The sequence below is a fragment of the Saccopteryx bilineata genome, chromosome 1 (genome assembly GCF_036850765.1).
Source record: "Saccopteryx bilineata isolate mSacBil1 chromosome 1, mSacBil1_pri_phased_curated, whole genome shotgun sequence".
NCBI lineage: Eukaryota > Metazoa > Chordata > Mammalia > Chiroptera > Emballonuridae > Saccopteryx > Saccopteryx bilineata.
The window spans coordinates 383986784-384005879 of NC_089490.1; the positions used below are offsets into that span (position 1 = coordinate 383986784).

The 19096-nt window shown below is 41.1% G+C and overlaps 1 protein-coding gene across 7 annotated transcripts in view; it reads right to left on the reverse strand.

Annotated features, from left to right (window-relative positions):
• Nucleotides 1-19096, reverse strand: part of LRRC4C (leucine rich repeat containing 4C) — a 1282290-nt gene that overhangs the window by 168814 nt on the left and 1094380 nt on the right. For 4 of the 7 annotated variants that reach the window (XM_066251304.1, XM_066251309.1, XM_066251301.1 and 1 more), the window contains exon 1: nucleotides 4994-6026. The exons of 2 other annotated variants lie outside the window; for them this stretch is intronic. The gene's annotated coding sequence lies outside the window, so the exon portion shown is untranslated. Of the gene's footprint in view, nucleotides 1-4993; nucleotides 6027-19096 lie in introns of those variants that run through there. One more of the 7 variants, XM_066251303.1, reaches the window with a different exon arrangement.

A 19096-nucleotide genomic window follows, 5' to 3' on the forward strand; every position in this document is an offset into this window, starting at 1 on the left:
ATTAGTTTGTTTGTTTGTTTTACGCCTGTGTTATAAAATAACTGACAATCCAATGAAACTTTACATGGACGCAGAGTGTATTTTTCACAATTCACAAAGCATATTTCCATTTCTCTTGAGGGAATGACATTCACTAAAGCACTTCCAAATATGTTTTAAAAGTGTAAGACCTTACCAAAATGCTTGCATCTATTTGCATTCCCCCAACCTCAATCTGGTCCATGTATTTTCTTCCTTTTGTTACTCTTTACCAACATGATTTTAGATGAACAGCTTCCCTAAACCAAGGACCGTATTTGTTTCCTACAAACTGTGCAGTACCTAAACCAAAGTCAGAGATGTCCAACTGGAAAATACATCTATCGAATGCCTGCTGTGACTGACAAACGCAATCGGATATCATCCATGTGGTTGTTTACAACCTCTATTTTACAGATAAGCATACAGGCTCAGAGAGGTTAAATGGTGGCTGTGACACACGTGACCCAGTGGAAAGCTGAGTACGTAAACTCATTTAGGGTGCCAGTATCCAATTATACTGAGTTTCTCAGTCACATTTAGGAAACAGACAAAGAAAGGAAAACTGATCACATGGTAAGAACTTCCGTAGATAATGTCTTCTTAAGATCAGTGAACATGGTTAACTTTAGGATACCTCTCCAAAATCAACGCCGATGTCAAATTGACTTTGGAATTGAAAAGAAGTAGTATAAAAGTGCATTGAACAAACTCTTCAGCCTGACTGTCCAGTTATAACCGACAGATATGACACCAAGAATAACAACAATTACAACAGTAGGGCTCTTTTTTTTTTTCCCTCGAAGGGGGAACAGGTCTCTGGAAACATATTGAGGAAACAGACAAAACACAGAGCTGCTGTGCTAAGGAGTGAAATTATGAGCAAAGACCGTGACTGGCTGCCTCAGACAACCATTACTGAGTTGGCGCTGGAAGATTTGAACATGGAAACAATAAGACACTTACGTCTACATAAAGTCTGGATCCCAAAAACTATCAGGCCTTTATCCTATCACAAAGTGTAGATGTTTAACACAGGACTCATTGTAAATAGGAAGACTGAATTCAAACTGTCACATGGGGGCCTTAATACTAGAAATGGAATTTTATACCATCTAATTTAAATTATATTAATGCCTAGAAATCTGTATTTATTTTGTGCATTTTGGGTCCAGACAATGTAATATGCAGTTAAAAGTATCCATTAAATATACAAGATCTATCATAGGCAACTTTTAGACCAAAATAATAGCAACACAATGAGAGTATTAATTCCCCTCACCCCCCCCCTCAAAATATCATTTAATATTATCTGTGCTGAGATTTATTTTTCCATACAGTAAAGAGAAAAATCTTGATTTTTCAGTTTCCAGCTTGAAATAGCATTTCAATCTAAAATGTTCTATTCCAGCCGGCCCGTCCTGGTAAGATCCCAGAAGAAGAATCTGGCAACCACTATGAGGTCAGTTGCACATTCTCTTGTTCTCAAGTGTAGCCACTAAAACTGGTAAAATGTTTGGCCAGCCTGTATTCATTCCCAGGAAGTTAATCCAAATTAATCCCAGAACAATCATAACAAACAGCCCTCTCCAGAGGGCCTATTATGCGTGGTGCTTTGCATAACATTATTTTTAATTCACCTAACAATTCAAATTAAATGCTAATTTGTTGATATTATCATTCCCATCCCACCGATGAGAAAACAGAGGGCCAGGGAAATTAAATATGTGGCCCAAAAGGTACTGGCTATTAAATTAGAGGAAAAAAATCATGCACAAGGATAACAGTGGGGTGATTGGGTAGCCGGGCCATACAGGGGAGAAAATGATGATGGACAGACACTTGACTTCGAGTGCTTGGGGTGGTCAACACACAGCATGGTGTGCAAATGACGTGATGTACGACTGTGCACCTGAAACCTGTATAATTCTGTTAATCAGTGTTACCCCATTGAATTTAATAAAAAGGAAAAAAAAATTAGGGGAAAAAGATATTTAGAGAGGGAACTTCAAAATTTGCAAAACCCAGCAGTTTATAGTCCTGTGATCCTCAGCAGAATTCCAGTACACAACTACTGACTCATAAAAGTTATTCAGTGGGCACCAACTTCAGCCCTGAAATGAGCTCATGAGTTAGTTTCCAGGTCTCCCGTGGCCATCATTCTCTCATTGGTCCATGAACAAGTTGCCTAAAACACAGACAACTCTGGTGGCCAAACCAAAAGAGCTAATCCCAAACTGGACAATGAGTCCCAAGCTGTCGTGCTGGGGAAATGAGTGATTCACCGCATGAAAAATGATGATATCCTTGGGTGCTCCATCATCTCCAGATTTGACGATCATGCTTTAAGCGGAGGTCTGTGGGAGGAAACACTTCAGCCCACAATTTTAAAGAAATTCAGTCCCTTCCCTTTCTCTTTCCTTCCCTCCCCCAACCTCTTCTCTCCTCTCATTCAGAAAAGTTTGCCTGTGTATGTCAATGTGAAGGGTACAGATAGAGGGTGACAATGTGAAAGAGAGGAGTGCACTTTGAGGTCTAATTGGAGTAGCAGTGAATAAATTTTAATGTAAAAAAACAAAATAAAAAAAAACCCACTCCTGATTGGCAGAGGCAAGCTGATTACAAGGCTAGGTTTCCCAGGAAGTCCAGAGCTGAACTACCCAGTAAAAACATCCAAAGTACATTTTTTTTCCTCAGTTGTGCTAACTGGCAGCTAAGCAAGAACTTGAGTCAATCTTTGACCACAATAATGACTTAACTGAGGTCATGTAAACACAAAACAAGAGAAAAAGAAAGAAAGAAAGAAAGAAAGAAAGAAAGAAAGAAAGAAAGAAAGAGGGAGGGAAGGAGGGAGGAAGGAAAGAAGGAAAGGAAAGGAAAGGAAAGGAAAGGAAAGGAAAGGAAAGGAAAGGAAAGGAAAGGAAAGGAAAGGAAAGGAAAATAAGGGAAAGGAAAGGAAAGGAAAAGAAGCTAGCAAGCAAGCTAGCTGCGAGAAAGGATAAGATATGCAGAAGCCTACAGAGATCTCAGGGGGGAAGAAAAACCATGCATGATTATCTTCATGGGTTGGTAAATTTATTGCCTGATCTGTGTCCCAACAGGAAACATGTGCCCAGGAAAATAAATTAGAGAAGTGTTCAGCTGTAGGCTAGTTTAGTTAAGGAGTAATGAAAAGGATAAGAATAGATGATGTGAGGGAAAGAAAGGCTCAAATGCTTTTAGCAGGGTGTTTCTGGTTTCTATTATCACCTCTCATATCAATCTAACTCGATGGATCTTTAATGACTCTCCAGGGACCACCACTCACTCACTGGATTAAATGTGCCCAGCACCAAGAAGGAACCCAGGAGAGTGCTGCCTTTCTTCTTTTCAGGGTAAACCACAGAGTTCTGGATCTTATTTATTTTTTTAAACAATATTAAAGGTAGGGTTATCTGAGCTCTGCCATTAAAAAAAAAAAGGAGTCAAAGGGATATATGAGTATTGGAGATGGAGGAGAGGGGCTAGCTCTGAAGTCCTGCCTGGCGGGAGCTTACTTCAAGCTCACGGGACAGGTACTTTCCTCCACACGTCCGGACGAAAATGGCAGCTGTCAGGACAGAAGTAGCCACACCAGGAATGGCTGACTCTTATCCAGTCCGGATTCCACACTGAGTTTTGTCTGCTGTGGAGCCTGGATGGGTCACCTGTCTCATATGGTCTGGCTCTTAACCAAAAAGTTACAGTTCCTCCTACACCTCAGTTTCCTTTTTATTGTCATGAGGTCTCTGAGGAGCCTTCTGCCTCTGAAGTTCTAGGAGTCAATGATTCTGATAGAAGGCCCCAGAGAGGAATAAATGAGGGCAAAGAGGGAAGGAAGGAAGGAAGGAAGGAAGGAAGGAAGGAAGGAAGGAAGGAAGGAAGGTTGAAAGGAAGGAAAAGAAAGAAGAAAGCCAGTTCCAGGACCCAGGCAGGAAGGAGATGGAAAGAGGGGCGATCCTCCTGGCCCTCAGGCTCCCTAAGCATTTTCAGCTTATTATTATTATTTTTTTTTATTGGCCTCATTCCCCTAACACAACGCTGTCACATGAGGATCACTGGTGTTCAACACACAGGCCTTTTCATTAGCTCCTTTACCTAAATTACCACACAGGACACTCAATTCCTGCCTTTTTCCTCCAAGAGCCCTGTCCTGGTGATATCCTGAAGGTTTCTGGCAAAACTCAAGCCAACTGCTCAAGCAATCTACAATCTAGGTACAGCCTTGATGTTATCCAAAGAAGTGGTTAGTTAGAGGAGGTGAGGTTGAAGAGAAGTGGGTCCTCCTTCTCTCCTTCTTAACACAAGCCAAGAACCTAGGTAATCTGGAGACCCCAGTGGAGCATGCGTGTGCAACAAAGATTGGGAAAAGTGTAGCCACCTCTCTCCACCACTTCGTGCCCTATACCCATACTCCCTCCGTCCCTCCCTCAACTCACCAGGAGCTAGAAGCCCTCCGTCATCTGCTGGCTTTATTACCATGGTTTTTTTGTGTGTGTGTTAAAACATTCCCTTGATCTGCAATGTCAGGTTGGATAATGAAATTTAAATTAAGCCCCTTCGATTTCGATTTCCAATGGCGAAACATTTGTGCGTCCAACTCCCGGGCTGCCGTGCAACTTAAATGCATTCTAGAGTGTCAATCACACAGTACAGCACCCTACACTGCAGCAGCTTTTTCGGGGAGATTTTTTTCCCCTGAGGAACACTGGCAAAGGCATTTGCCCAGGATGCAGACAACCTGCATCGTTATAGCAAACCAGTTTAGCCCTGAGCTCCGGGCTGAGGGAGCAAATGCGTGGGCCACCCTCTCTCTTATTTCTGGCCCCCTATGGTGATGTCTTTAAGAACTACGCTCAAGGCGGTGAGGGGAAAAATGGGACTAGGAACGCTAAATTAATGTACTGTTTTTGTTGTTGTTTTTCCACCAATAAATAAGAAAATAAGGATCACTCACTGTATTTCAGACTGATCACAGCAAAATCCAGATGGAAATCCAGGTGGTTAAGAACAAGAGAAAACACATGATCTTGACACCAACAAGGAAAAAAAAAAAAAAGGAAAAAAGGAGGTTGATGAAAAATCCAGCTGCAATAATTATCCATCAATTTTAGTCAACACAAGCACAAATCCAGCTGTGCCCCACTGGGTTTTCTCCCCAAATCCATGCCTCATTCTGCCGCGGTCAACTTTTCTTCTCCAAAATTTCTTTGCAGATGTATTATTAATTTCCTCGAAAACACCACCATATCAGGTCTTCACTTTCCTAAAAAAAGCCCCAAACTTTTCATTCCAAAAATATCTCCTTGGCTTACTTTCTCCTTTATAGAAAAAAAGGAACATACTTTTTCTCTGTGGCTGCTCGGTTCTCCATTTCCAATCATCCTTTTGGGGCGGGGGGGGGGGCAGCGGTTTTATGATTATTTATGTCAGAGCACACCAATTCCCGCGGGTCTGACACTGATCTAGTTCATTTTTCAATACTCCCAGTGTGCACATATACACATTTGTGTTAAGATCCAGGTCTCACAGGAAAAAGCTTCGTTCTTCCTGCTCTCTTGCACAATCCACTGCGTTCTGTTCCAAGAGAGAGCTGCGTCCCGCATCCTTCATTTTTGCAAGGCACCCAACCGCCACCAAAAAAAAAAAAAAAAAAAAGTCTCCTTTTACATCGTCGAATCCTCTCCCGAGCGCCCCCCCCTTTCGAATGATTTGGGGATCAACTCCCCCCACTCGTCACCCTTCCGGCCGGCCCCTTCTCCAAAGATCTGATTAGATTTCTCATCACAACCCAGTGCGCAATTGGATTTTTTATTTCAGCCACTCGGCCAGCCACCTTCCCTTCTCCCTCCAAACTCCCTGTTATATCCTGTCTCCTTCCCTCCACCACCGCCTCTGCAATTTCATAATCTCACGTTAAATGGAGTGCGGGGGGTGGGGGCGGGGGCGGAGGTAGTGGAGGAAAATTTCAAGGCTCCGTCAGCTGTCAAGAAGAAACCCATTCCTCCCCCCCACCCACCCCACTACTTTCTTTTTTATTTTTTAAGGCTCGGGTGGCTTTTGCTTCTTGTGTCCCCGCCCCCACCCCGGCACCCGGTCCAGTTCCTCCAGGTGTTGCAGAACTCCGCGAGCAGGGCCGGGATCACTGGGGAGACGCGTGACGCGGTCTCTCGCCGATGGCCCCTACCAGCCCCCGGGTCCCGTTTTCCTCCATCCGCGGGCAGCGGACCCCGGGCCGCTGCGGCGAAAAGAAGTTCAAACTGGGCTTTTATTTCAAACGGGGACGGCGAAGTGCGGGGTCCGACGGTACGTTAGACAAATTAAAAAAATAATATGGAAAGAAAAAGAAAAAACAAGTGGAACGAAAAATAAATCCCTAATCGCGGGCTCCTCTCATCCACCTCGAATGAAACTGCAGCTTTGATCTCATTTCCAGCTTCGTCGGATACATTTTGGAGCCACAAGTAGGTTCCTCTTGGCGCAGACCTTGCCGACGCTGGCTGGTCCTCGGCGAGGAGACGCGTCCTCGGGAGCGCAGCTACTCCGCGCCGACCTTAGCGCCAGCTCCCCTGCTCTCGGCTCCCAGCGCGGCAGAAACCCCGGGCCCCGTCCATTCACTTCGGCTTGAACTCTCTTCTTTCTATCCTCCTTTCCCCCAAATAAATAAATGCGCTCCCAGTGCCAGCGGCAGCTCCTGAGTCCAAGCTTTCCCTCGGCCAATGCCACGTCCCGACGTTTACGGTCCTAGCTCCCTCAAATCTCCTCTCGGACTGCAGTTCCCTTTTCTCCTCTGCCCCTGTTTCCTTCCCCTTTTCCTTCCCCTTTTCCTTCCCCTCTCTCTTCTGTGATCAGTAAAATACAATTACCCAATTACCTCCCATCATCTTAGCACTGATTGGTCAATTGCATTAACACTTGAAGTCGAGGAAGAGGGGATTGGAGCCTCTGCGGTGGGGCACCGCTGCCACCTGGAGGGCAGAGCCAGAACAGCTGCGTTTCAAATCAACCCCCACGCTCCGAGGTTAGTAATAGGCAAGGAAACTCAGGTGCTGTGTGGGAGACCTTGTCACCCCCCCCCCCAAGCCTGCCTGTTTTCATACTGAAAGCCAGGAGCTGGAGCTACACCGCGGAAGACAATGAAATCAAACTACCCCTAGAATTAAAAAAATCTCACCAAAAACACAAAGCTGTTGCTTTTAGATTGCAGGGCAAGATCTGCTCCCCTAACTAGTCAAGCAGCAGTTCACAAAGGAAGGATAACACAGTGCTATTATTACCTAGGATAAGCTGATCAGAAGGAATCTAGGAGTAGCAGAAAAGCTGTTAGGAAGGGAGCCTGTTGTCCCGCTGGATAATCTCACCAGGAGGGAAACCCTGTAAAGACAAGATAGGCGCCTTCAGCCTAGGCAGTGTTGCAGTAAATTGGCCTGTTCAGTTTGTACAAGACATCCAGGACAGTTTGACAACTCAATTGCAACATGCCTGGCTCCTGGATGTGGGCTTTTCCAACAAGTCATGTTGGGGAAGGGGATGCTGGTGGCACATTTCAATTTCACTGTGTCTTCTTAGGTGGAGGGGTCCAGAAAATAATGTTATTACTAATGGATTTATGCTGGTTTCTTGCTCTACTATATAATTGTCCTAAGGCCTTTTCTGTAACCTATGATTACTCATTTTATGTCATTCAGATATGTAACCTTGAGATGTAAAAAGGGTAAAATAGGGAATGGCAATTCAAACAAGAAAAATTATATATGTTGGGGGAGGAAGGCAAGGAAATATTTCTCTGTTTCCAGCTACATAATTAATATGATAATTTTTACTTTTCAGAGGTCAGAATGTGTGTTTGGTTTAAAAAACAGTTTTAAAGAGGCTGTAGGTTACTTTATTCAAGCACAATACATACTTAACCCTTGAGTCTTTATGTGACAAATCATCAGGAAAGTGGCAAAAGTTTCTAAGGCAACATCAGGGGCATAGCCAAGTTCACACCAAAGGTTCTTTTATTTTCCCCCTTTCCTGTCCACTTTATAATGCATGCATATTTCCTCATTTAGTGCTCAGAATAATAATAATAATAATAGAAGAATTGTATCTATATATTCTTCGGGTATTAAGCGCATACTCGAACACATATTTCAGATATCAGCACCTGCAAGAGGAAGGCCTTTCTTTACATGTGAACTTCGATGGATTACAGTTTCTCCATCTATTAGGAGAGCTTTGATGTAGTTATGAATTGCATCAAAATGTGAATTTGTTTAGAGGTAACGCTGTTGCTTCTATTTTTAAATGAATGCTGTGTTGATTGCTTCAAAACACTATTGGGCAGTTGACTATAACTTTAATTTGTCTTTTGAAGCTCTTACCCTTGTATGCCAATTACAGTTTATCTACTAATAAAGCATTAAACAGTGCACTCACGAGGTGCTCTAGAAGGCTTCAAAGGAGTCTAGCCTCCGGTTCTGAAGTAAGCTGTAAGCCATTTGAAATGAAATTTTTCTTTCTAGGGACTTTGAAAACAAGGGAAAGACCAATGATTTGTTTTTCAAAGCTGATTATTAGCTACCTACCAGACATCTTTAAAGCCTTTCATAATGAATTCATCTATCATACCAAGCAGCAGGGAAGGATCTGTGCTATTTAGCCAAAAAGAGAAAGAAAAGCCTCCCCGTTCGTGGTAACCTTTCCATTCAGCAGCTACAATTGTTTTTTCACCTCAGCTACCCATTCACACTATAGGACCTTGAATTAGTCATTGGGTTTTCAATTTCTATTCAGACTCAACCTGTGACTATTGGGCATCCATATGGGTTGGTCTTTTGCTGAAGTCTCATATACACCACCTTAAAAACATCTTCCAGAGATATAAGGAATCACCCATTTAACCTTGAACCCTCTATGCCTTGGATTGGGGAACTTTAGTTAAAAGCCTTGAGTGAATGTCTCTTGGATGCTGTTGGTCAAATAAGTTTGTAAATATGATATATATGTTTGCTCGCTTATAGTTTGCATTGGGTGTGGGGGACAGGCTGTAAGTAGGCAGGGTCATTTATAGCCTAAGGCTTAGTTTTAAGACTAGGCCTTTCCCACCCTGAGGTGGTGCACTCTTATGAGGAATCCCATTATGCCTCAGATAACTGACTTTGTATCAGAGACTTTCTTATTTGTATATTGGATTAAAGGTTTTGATTTCTACACTATAAAGGAGAGCAGAGAAAGGCCACGTGGAGGAGAGTTGCAGCAGCCAAGATGGTGGAGTGCTGAAGGAGAAGTCAGTTTGTGCAGACTTTGTACAGAGAGGAGGAGATGGGGAACAAAGGTGATAAGGCAGGTGAGGTACAAACCTTTGATCCTAGGAAAACTCGGATAAGTCAGTGGCTTTGGGAGCCCTGAATGGAAAGGGAAGTGTTTTCCCATTGTGTGTATTTCTTGTCCACCAGGTGCAAGCTAAGATTAAAGCTAATGGCCCACCAGTTCTTGGCTCTATTGTTTAATTACTGTCTGTCCGAATCAAATGTGCACCTGCACGGGCCAGGTGGCTGTGATGGTGGCCGTGCCTACTGGCCATACATATAAAAACACCAAGAAAGTGTGAGTGGGTGACCTTTGTGCAGACACAAAGGAATGCATGTGAACGGGCTTTAGAAAATTAGCCTAGAGCAGGGGTCGGGAACCTATGGCTCATGAGCCAGATGTGGCTTTTTTGATGGCTGCATCTGGCTCGCAGACAAATCTTTAGTAAAAAATAATAAATTAAAAATATAAAACATTCTCATGTATTACAATCCATTCATTTCCTACCGCTCATGTTCAATGTTCATGGTTGCAGGTGGCTAGAGCCAATCACAGCTGTCCTCCGGGACAACACCAAATTTTTATTGGATAATGAGTAACATACACGGGTCATTATGAGGTCAGGAAGTAAACTTCCCTCCTTTTTTTTTTTTTTTTTTTTTTTTATAAAGATGGATCTGTGCTCCGAGAGAGTAGATCCTTTTTTTTTTTTTTTTTTTTTTTTTACTTTTATTTATTCACTTTAGAGAGGAGAGAGAGAGGAGAGAGAGACAGGGGGGAGGAGCTGGAAGCATCAACTCCCATATGTGCCTTGACCAGGCAAGCCCAGGGTTTCGAACCGGCGACCTCAGCATTTCCAGGTCGACGCTTTATCCACTGCGCCACCACAGGTCAGGCAACTTCCCTCCTTTTAATCAAGTAGTCAGCTAGCTAATTGCAGAAACCCTTTGACGAAGAAGACAACTAAAAGAAAAAAAGATGAGGAGTATCGTACTTTTCAGCAGGAATGGACAGAGGAATTTGCCTTTCTGGAGAGAGTAGGTTCTGCAGTGTGTCTAATATGCAATGATAAAATTGCATCAATGAAAGGGTCAAATATAAAGCAGCACGTCAACACACACCATACTACATTTGCATCGAAATATCCAGTGGGGGACAGCAGGAAGAAAGCATGTCAAGAGCTACTGTGCAGAGTGCAAGCTAGTCAGCAGCAACTCCATGTTTGGACCCAACAAGGTGACTGAAATTCGGCTAGCTTTGCTGGTGCTTTAGCAATTGTGAGAAACAGAAAGCCATCACAGATGGGGAGTATGCCAAAACATTTATGCTTCATGTTGCCAATGAACTTTTTGACGACTTTTCGGATAAAGACAAGATAATCAAATGAATAAAAGACATGCCTCTGTTGGCAAGAACTGTTCACGATCGCACCATCATGATGGCAAATCAAATGGAGGCAACACAAGTGAAGGACATAAACGCGATACCATTCTTTTCTCTCGCTTTGGATGAGTCAATAGATGTAAGCTATTTAACCCAGTTCAGCGTGATTGCAAGGTATGCTGTCGGTGACACACTACGTGTGGAAAGTCTTGCTGTTTTGCCTATGAAAGAGACAACAAGGGGGAGGATTTCTTCAAGTCTTTCACTGAGTTCACTAAAGAAAAAAATCTACCAATGGATAAACTTATTTTGGTGAGTACTGATGGTGCTCCGTGCCTGGTGGGGAAAAACAGAGGATTCTTAACACTTCTTCATGAACATGAAAAGAGACCCATCCTAAGTTTTCACTGCATCCTACATCAGGAAGCAGATTGTGCTCAGATGTGTGGCGAGCAGCTTGGTGAGGTGATGTCACTGGTCATTTGGGTGGTCAACTTTATTGTTGCTCAAGCTTTAAATGATCACCAGGTTAAAACACTGCTGGATGAAGTTGGGAATAATTATCCTGGTCTGCTTCTGCATAGCAATGTGCGTTGGTTGTCAAGAGGGAAGGTGCTCAGCTGTTTTGTGGCTTGTCTGAGCGAAATCTGAACTTTTTCTTGAAATGAAAAATGTAGAGCATCCTGAGTTAGCTAACACTGAGTGGCTCCTGAAGTTCTACTATCTTATGGACATGACTGAATATCTGAACCAGCTCAGTGTGAAAATGCAAGGCATTGGAAATACAGTCTTATCCCTTCAACAAGCAGTGTTTTCATTTGAAAACAAGCTGGAACTCTTCATCACCAACACTGAAACAGGTCGTTTCTACACTTTGAAAAACTGGGAGAGTTTAAAGATGCATGCACAATGAGTGACCCTGCTCAACATCATGATCTCCAGCAGCTAGCGGGCTTCAATCTAATCTCCTGCAGACAGTCAAAGTGCACTTTGGAGAATTTGTGAGCGCACTCATCTTTTTAAGTTTATCACCCATCCACACGTGTGTGCAGTGGGCAGTGCCGACTTGAGTTACATCCCCCGTGTCTCCATCAGAGATTTTGAGCTACAAGCTGCTGACCTGAAGTCCTCAGACGTGTGGGTGAATAAGTTCAAGTCACTGAATGAAGATTTGGAAAGACTTGCATGACAGCAAGCAGAGTTGGCCAGCAAACACAAGTGGGGAGAAATGAAAAACCTTCAACCCACAGACCAGCTGATTGTCAAAACTTAGACTGTGCTTCCCATCACATACTACACAATGCAGCATGTGAGTATTGCTGTACCGACAATGTTTGGCTCTTTGTATGCATGTGAGCAGTCTTTCTCACATCTAAAGAATGTTAAGACCAACCTACGATCACGTTTAACTGATGGAAGTCTCAACGCCTGCATGAAGCTTAACCTCACCACGTATCAACCAGACTACAAAGCCATCAGCAAAACCATGCAGCACCAGGAGTCACATTAATGGTAAGAAGTACTTTATTCATCATTGGCTAGCAACAGCATAACAACGTTATTAAAAAGAATTCAGAAACTTATTGTTACTTTAAAAGTGTTGGTCTTACATAAAATGCACACATTTACTTGTATTTAGTGTTAAACATATTGTATGGCTCTCATGGAATTACATTTTAAAATATGTGATGTTCATGGCTCACATGAACCCCTGGCCTAGAGGTTCTGGATTGCCCCTTCCTGTATTCTTGTTAATTAGCAAAAGAAAGAAATGTTCTGACCAAATTAGCCCTTTCTCCATGTCAGCAAAATGGCCATTAATCATTTTTCCCCTTATTACCTGGTCTCCCTCCCTTATAATCCTGTTACCTCTGTTCTGCTTCTGATAATAAAAGCTAAGGAGAAGGAGATTCAAGAGGTGTCTCTTGCCTCCCTTGGCAGGCCTCCCTCTCTCTTCCTCTTGACATATGTTCATGTCTTGAGTAGGTTTTCCCCACGTGACACCTGTAGTTCCCAGCGGCTGGAGTACTACACTGAGACACCTTGAAGATGGGCGAAGTGAAGTTAAAGGAACGTACTTGGTAAATGACACAGGCACGTTTTGAAACCAGATATAATCAATTCCAATCAGTTCCAATGTTGCTGGAACTTCTAGGTTTAAGGAACAAGAAACATACATGTAAGGCAATCATGAGGATGCAGGCTTTCCTTATCAGCTCTGAATCCCAGAGGTAAATTTGTAACCGTGGGGAGGAATGGAACTGTCACAATTGTCATGGAATGGCCTTACTCAAAGAGAATTGTAGTAAGCAAAATAGTAGGGAACTGTCATGCAAATACACATGCAAACTAAGTTGTTGTTAAATAACAGCATCAATGTATTTATTCAGAAGTTGTCAGGTACTGTCAACAATGACAGGGTATGAGTTCAAGTAAAATTTTTAATAAAAGCTCTTTTAGAAGAAGTAATTGCTAATGAGTAATGAACTGATTACATTGTCACACTTCCAATTAGCCCATCTAATTACCAAAGAGCAAGGACAGGACGAAAGCCATTAAATTGAGATGACTAGGGAGAAGAGGGGCACTGTGCTAATATGGACATCCAGGATTCTGTTTGTCCTCCTGTGCTGATTTGTAGGCATTTGGAAACTGAAAATAACTATCATGTTATTTCACTGTGTACTGGTGACTCTGCCTGGTATAATCTTTAGCAAACAGCAGAGGACAGCATCTTGTAATCACAAATACAAAATAGCAAAAAGAATGAATTCAGTAACTTTGAAAATAGAGAAAATATGGATGTGTCTATTGTGTTTATTAAGTTTATTTAACGGGCTGTAGGCTACTCTATTCAAGCATAATACATACCTAAGACTTGAATCTTTATGTTACAAATTGTTTTTTCACTTTCAGTACTGCTTAACAGGGACCAGAATATTCTGAATCCTCTCAAGCTTGCTTCTGTTGCCACACATAATGAATGACATGTGAATTAACTTCTTTGGAAAACTACTTTAATGATAAAATGCCATATTTAGTGGGAACTCACTACATGCGTTACACTAGACAATACTCCAAGAATGTTGCAATCCACAGCCAGAAGATACCCTAATAGAAATCTAGCCTTTGTTCCTTGTAATATAATGATACTAAAATCATGTAGATAAGCACATTTCTTTATTTTTTTAAACATCTCCTCTATAGTATCTCCTCTTCTACTCAGACTCTGCCCCATTACAGTCATGCATTGATGTTTTGGTCGATGACAGATGGCAATGATTTGCTCCTGTCTATATTTCCCCCTAAACCATGATTGATTTCATAAAAACTTTAAAAAATTTTTTAATACTGCACATAGTTGAGTAAGTAAACAATTATCATGTGTAGGTCAAAGAAGTTTGTAAATATGATATATATGATTGCTCGCTTACAGTTTGCATTGGGGTGTGGAAGACAGGCTGTAAGCTGGCAAAGTCATTATAGGCTAAGGCTTAGTTTTAAGACTAAGCCTTCCCACCCTTTTAATACTAAGATCTTTTCAACACCCTTTTAATACTCAGATCTTCTCAACACTAAACTTTTCCCCACACTCTCAACTGTTGCACAATGTGGGGTGGTGCACTCTTATGAGGAATCCCATTATTCCTCAGATAAGTGGCTTTGTATCAGAGACTTCTTTATTTATACACTGGCTTAAAGGCTTTAATTTCTACACTATAAAATAAAAGAGACCAGGGGCTCTCTCTCACTGTTCCTGAAATTAGCATTGCAGAAGAGAGGCAGCCAAGATGGAGGAGTGCTGAAGGAGAAGCCAGTTTGTGCAGAGTTTGTGCAGACAGAAGGAGATGGGGAACAGAGGTGAATAAGGCTGGTGAGCTAGAAACTTTGATTCTAGGAAACTTGGATGAGTCAGTGGCTTTGGGAGTCCTGAATAGAAAGGGAAATGTTTTCCCACTGTGTGTATTTCTCACCTGCTGGGTGTGAGCTAGGATTAAAGGTAATGGCCTACTTGTTCTTGGCTCCGTTGTTTTATTACCATCTGTCTGAATCAAATGCAAACCTGCACAGGCCAGATGGCTGTCATGGTGGCCGCAGCCACTGGCTTTACATTATGACATTAGGAAATGGAAGAACCTATAGCTTTTGTCTCTTACTGAGTATCCTTTTCACTATAGCAACACAAAATATTAGAAAGATGAGATACTTCAATTATGAAATAAAAATACTAATAAAATTCTGCCAAATAAAAAAATTCTATTAGAGAATTATGACATGTATCAGTTAGCTATTGCTGTATAATAAACTATCCTGAAACTTGGCAGCTGAAAACAGCAATCATTTATTATTTCTCATGAATCAACAGTTCAGTCAGTGATTGCCTAAATGGATCTTTTCATCTTGACTGGTTTCATTGTTGGCTGACCTAAAATGGTCTTAGCTAGGGTACTGGTGCAACTCAGGTCGATTCTATATATCTCCTTCTCTTCATCAGCTTGGCCCAAACACATTTAAAAAATTTTTTTAAATGTTTATTTTATTGATTTTAGAGTGAGGAAGGGGAAGAGAGAGAGAGAGAGAGACAGGAACATTACTCTGTTCCCGTATGTGCCCTGACCAAGGACCGAACCGGCAATCCCTGTGTTTCAGGATGACGCTCTAACAAATTGAGCTATCCAGCCAGGGATAAAGACATTTCTTGTCAGTAGAAGTCCAAGAGAGCAAGCAGAATGGCTTATGTACTTTTTTCAAGCTTCTGTGTAAATCATATCTACTGACTTACTATTGGCTTACGCAAATCATTTGGTCAAGAAATGTGTTGGGTCACTTCACCCTCAATGGGAGGATACTCTAAAATTATATGATAAAAGCGGATGAAGAATCAGGGTGATCTTTGCAATTAACTACAAAGCCTATGTCTTACAATACCGAACTTCCTTAACAATTACTGGGGTTTACAGGTAAAAAATTCTCAACATAAGGGGTCATGGAATTAATCACTTAGTTTTTTCAGCAGATAAATATCAACCTCCCAGTATGTGCCAGGTATTATGAAAGTTATCACTAACTCCTCTGCTACTCCCACTTTCCTGATCACGTCTCTTGATGCTAATTCAAGAACAGCTCACACATCTATCTACTCAATTCTCTCTACTATATTTCTTTCCTGAGACCCCTTTCAGGTTCCTCTGTGGACTCTTTGCCACTAGTCTTCCTCCTCACCCATGCCTTCCCCTCTCTAATACTAGTAAGCTCCCGAAAAAGATATGCTGTGAGAATATTTAAAAGAAGAAACAATAATGGAAACATATATTCCTTATGTACAATAACAAGAAACTACAACACAGAAAAAATTAGCGGCAATGCATAGAACAAAGGATTCATGGTCTAAATACATAGATACTTCTTAGAAATAACTTTTAGAAATAAATGAGAACAACAAAAATAAATTCACAAGTGAGTGGGGAAAATACATTTCCAGTCCATTTGCCAAAGAACTGGTTTAGTTAACGCTAATCGGCGCCCCTGTTACCTAGCGCAATGCCTGACCCTTTAACCTCTTAATACATTTTGATTCATGGATGAATGAACTGCATACTTGGTTAAGGAAGGAAAGTGCGTGAATGGTAGGTATGACACTTACAGGCTGCAGTGATACAATATGCTGAACATTTTACTAGAAATAAGTGTAACGAGCTGGGGCAGCAGAGGGGGCAGGCGTTACCTTTGTGTGAAACAATCCCAGAGGACTGCACAAACAGAAAACCTAAGTGTGTTAAGAGCTTCATGAAGGCTAGTGTGCAGTGGATGGATGCAGGCTTGCATGGTGTCCATTGTGCCTCCAGAACACAGAGAATAAGGTGCATGCTAAGAAAATATCATTTGTGGCCCAAAGATTTAGCAGGGCTAAATCTTAGTTAAATTATATACTTGGCTATGGTATAGGTGATCAGACTATCAGATCTCATGGACAGATAAGAGCATCCAGATTTTGAAAGTTGTCTTAAAACATTCTTTCTAGGAGGATGTTCATCCCAAACAGCGTCTGATAAGAGAGAGCATTGGTGGCAGGGAGAATTTTGAGGGAGGGTTCTTCCTTCCTGAGCCCCACTAGGCAACACGACAAATTCCAGCAGTGACTTGCAATAAGAAGCATGCTGATGGAAAGAATTATAAGACAAATTGGCACTCAATTTTGAATCAATTGAGATGCAATTATATTGTAGAAATCCTTTTTAAATGGTGACCCAAGCACTTTTAGAACACAATCTCCTTTATCAAATGTTGCCATGGGAGATGGTATTTGTGCAGAGACTACATGGGGGTGTTTCTGTACTGTCTAAATTAAGATTCCTTGCACCGAGGAGAAAACTGCCCGTAAAGGTATCTTTAAAACTCCACCAGGAATTAGGAGATGGTGTGAATCCAGTTGTGTAATTTGGGAAGACAGCTGCATTTTATCTAGCTAAATCAGCACTTGATACTAAACAAATCCTAAAGAATATCACTTTATTGCAGCATTAGCCATGCAGTGCAGATTCAAGAAATGATAGCCTTGTTTTCTTCACCATATCACCATTGTATTTTCAGGAAATGAAGTGCATGGATTTCAAAATTCAGTTCTCTTCACATTGAAGATGCATTAGCACATCTGTGATCCCAGGCCTCCAGCTGATTTAGTAGTACATGATTCAAACAATGTTAGACAATCTGCATTTTTAAATGCCCAGGTTTCTAATATGCACAGCATTTCGGAGGGAAGTAAATGACTGTCTAGGTGGTGCTGCAGATTTCACACACAAAAAATATCTATCGTATTTACATGGATCATGAACATACCTTTATTGCTTGAATAAAATAATTCATTAAATACCAAAAATAAGCATATATAAATAAATGCTATCGGGAGTCAATTTTCAAAATGGGAGGAGTTTGGGAATCCTTTGCTTCATTAGAAAGAGCTTTTTAACTCATCAACAACGATGTGGGTTTTATAGCAGAAGAAAATATAAAATGAATATCCCTGTGGCAAATGAAAATTGTGAAGAGCATCTTGGAGTTGAGGTCTTACTGAACAGTGTGAGGTGACCAGTAAATGATTATTTGACACTTTAATACAACCTTTAATTGACTATCTTCCTGAAAATGATTTTTATTAAAATATTAAGAATATTTATGGAAGTTCAAAATTTCAGTAGGATAACAATTATGCCACATTGCAGAGGCCCCAAACAGATGTTTTTCCAAAGAGAACATACAAATGGCCAATAGGAACAATCAAAAGATACTCAATCTCACTAATCCTCAGGGAAATGCACATCAAAACCACGATGAGGTATCTCACGCTTGTCAGAATGGCCATCATCAAATAGACAAGGGAGAACAGTAGACCAGAATGTGGAGAAAGAAAAACCCATGTGCACTACTGGTGGAAACATACATGGATTCAACCACTACAGAAAAGAGAACGCACTTTTTTCAAAAAATTAAAAGGGGGATGGCCATATGATCTAGCAATTGCACTTCTGGGTATATATCTGAGAAAAATGCAATTAGTATAGTGAAAAGATTTCTGCACACCCCTGGTCATTGCATCAAGATTCACAATAGCCAAAATGTGGAAACAATCTAAGTGTTCATCAGCAACTATATATGTATACAGGAATATGATTCAGCTAAAAAAAAATATGACAACATGGATGAACCTTGACGGCATTATGCTAAGCAAACTAAATCAGATAGAGGAAGATAAATACCATATGATATGGTATTGACTTATATAGGAAATCTGAAGAACCAAATGCACAGAAACAGAGAGTAGAAGAGAGGCTGCCAGGGGCTGAGGGATAAGGGAAATGAGAGATGTTGGCCAGTGAGTACAAACTTCTATTTATAAGATGAGTAAGTTCCAGGGGTCCAATGTAAAAAATATGGTGATGATGGTTAAAATCCTGTATCATATACCTCAAAGTTGCTAAGAGAATAAGATTTTAAATGTTCTCACCATACACACACACACACAATTATGGGAGGTGATAACTAACTGGATAGTGGAAATCATTTTACAATGTATATGTGTATCAAATCATCACTGTAAATTTAAGGATAAACTTACACCATGTTATATGTCAATTTTATTTCAATGAAGTTATAAAATAGAAATCAAAGGATACAAAAAAGAATTATTACACTCTGAAATTTGACTTATTACTTTAGTTCTTACTAATGATTCCTCTATTTTTTGTTATTACTCATTGATTTTAGCAAATTCATAAAAAGGTCACTGAATTTTCTCACTTTTTCTATTCTTAATTCTGTTTTCTTTAGCTCCAGGGTTAAAAGGAGGCAAAATTATCATATTGGAGCAAAGCATATTTGT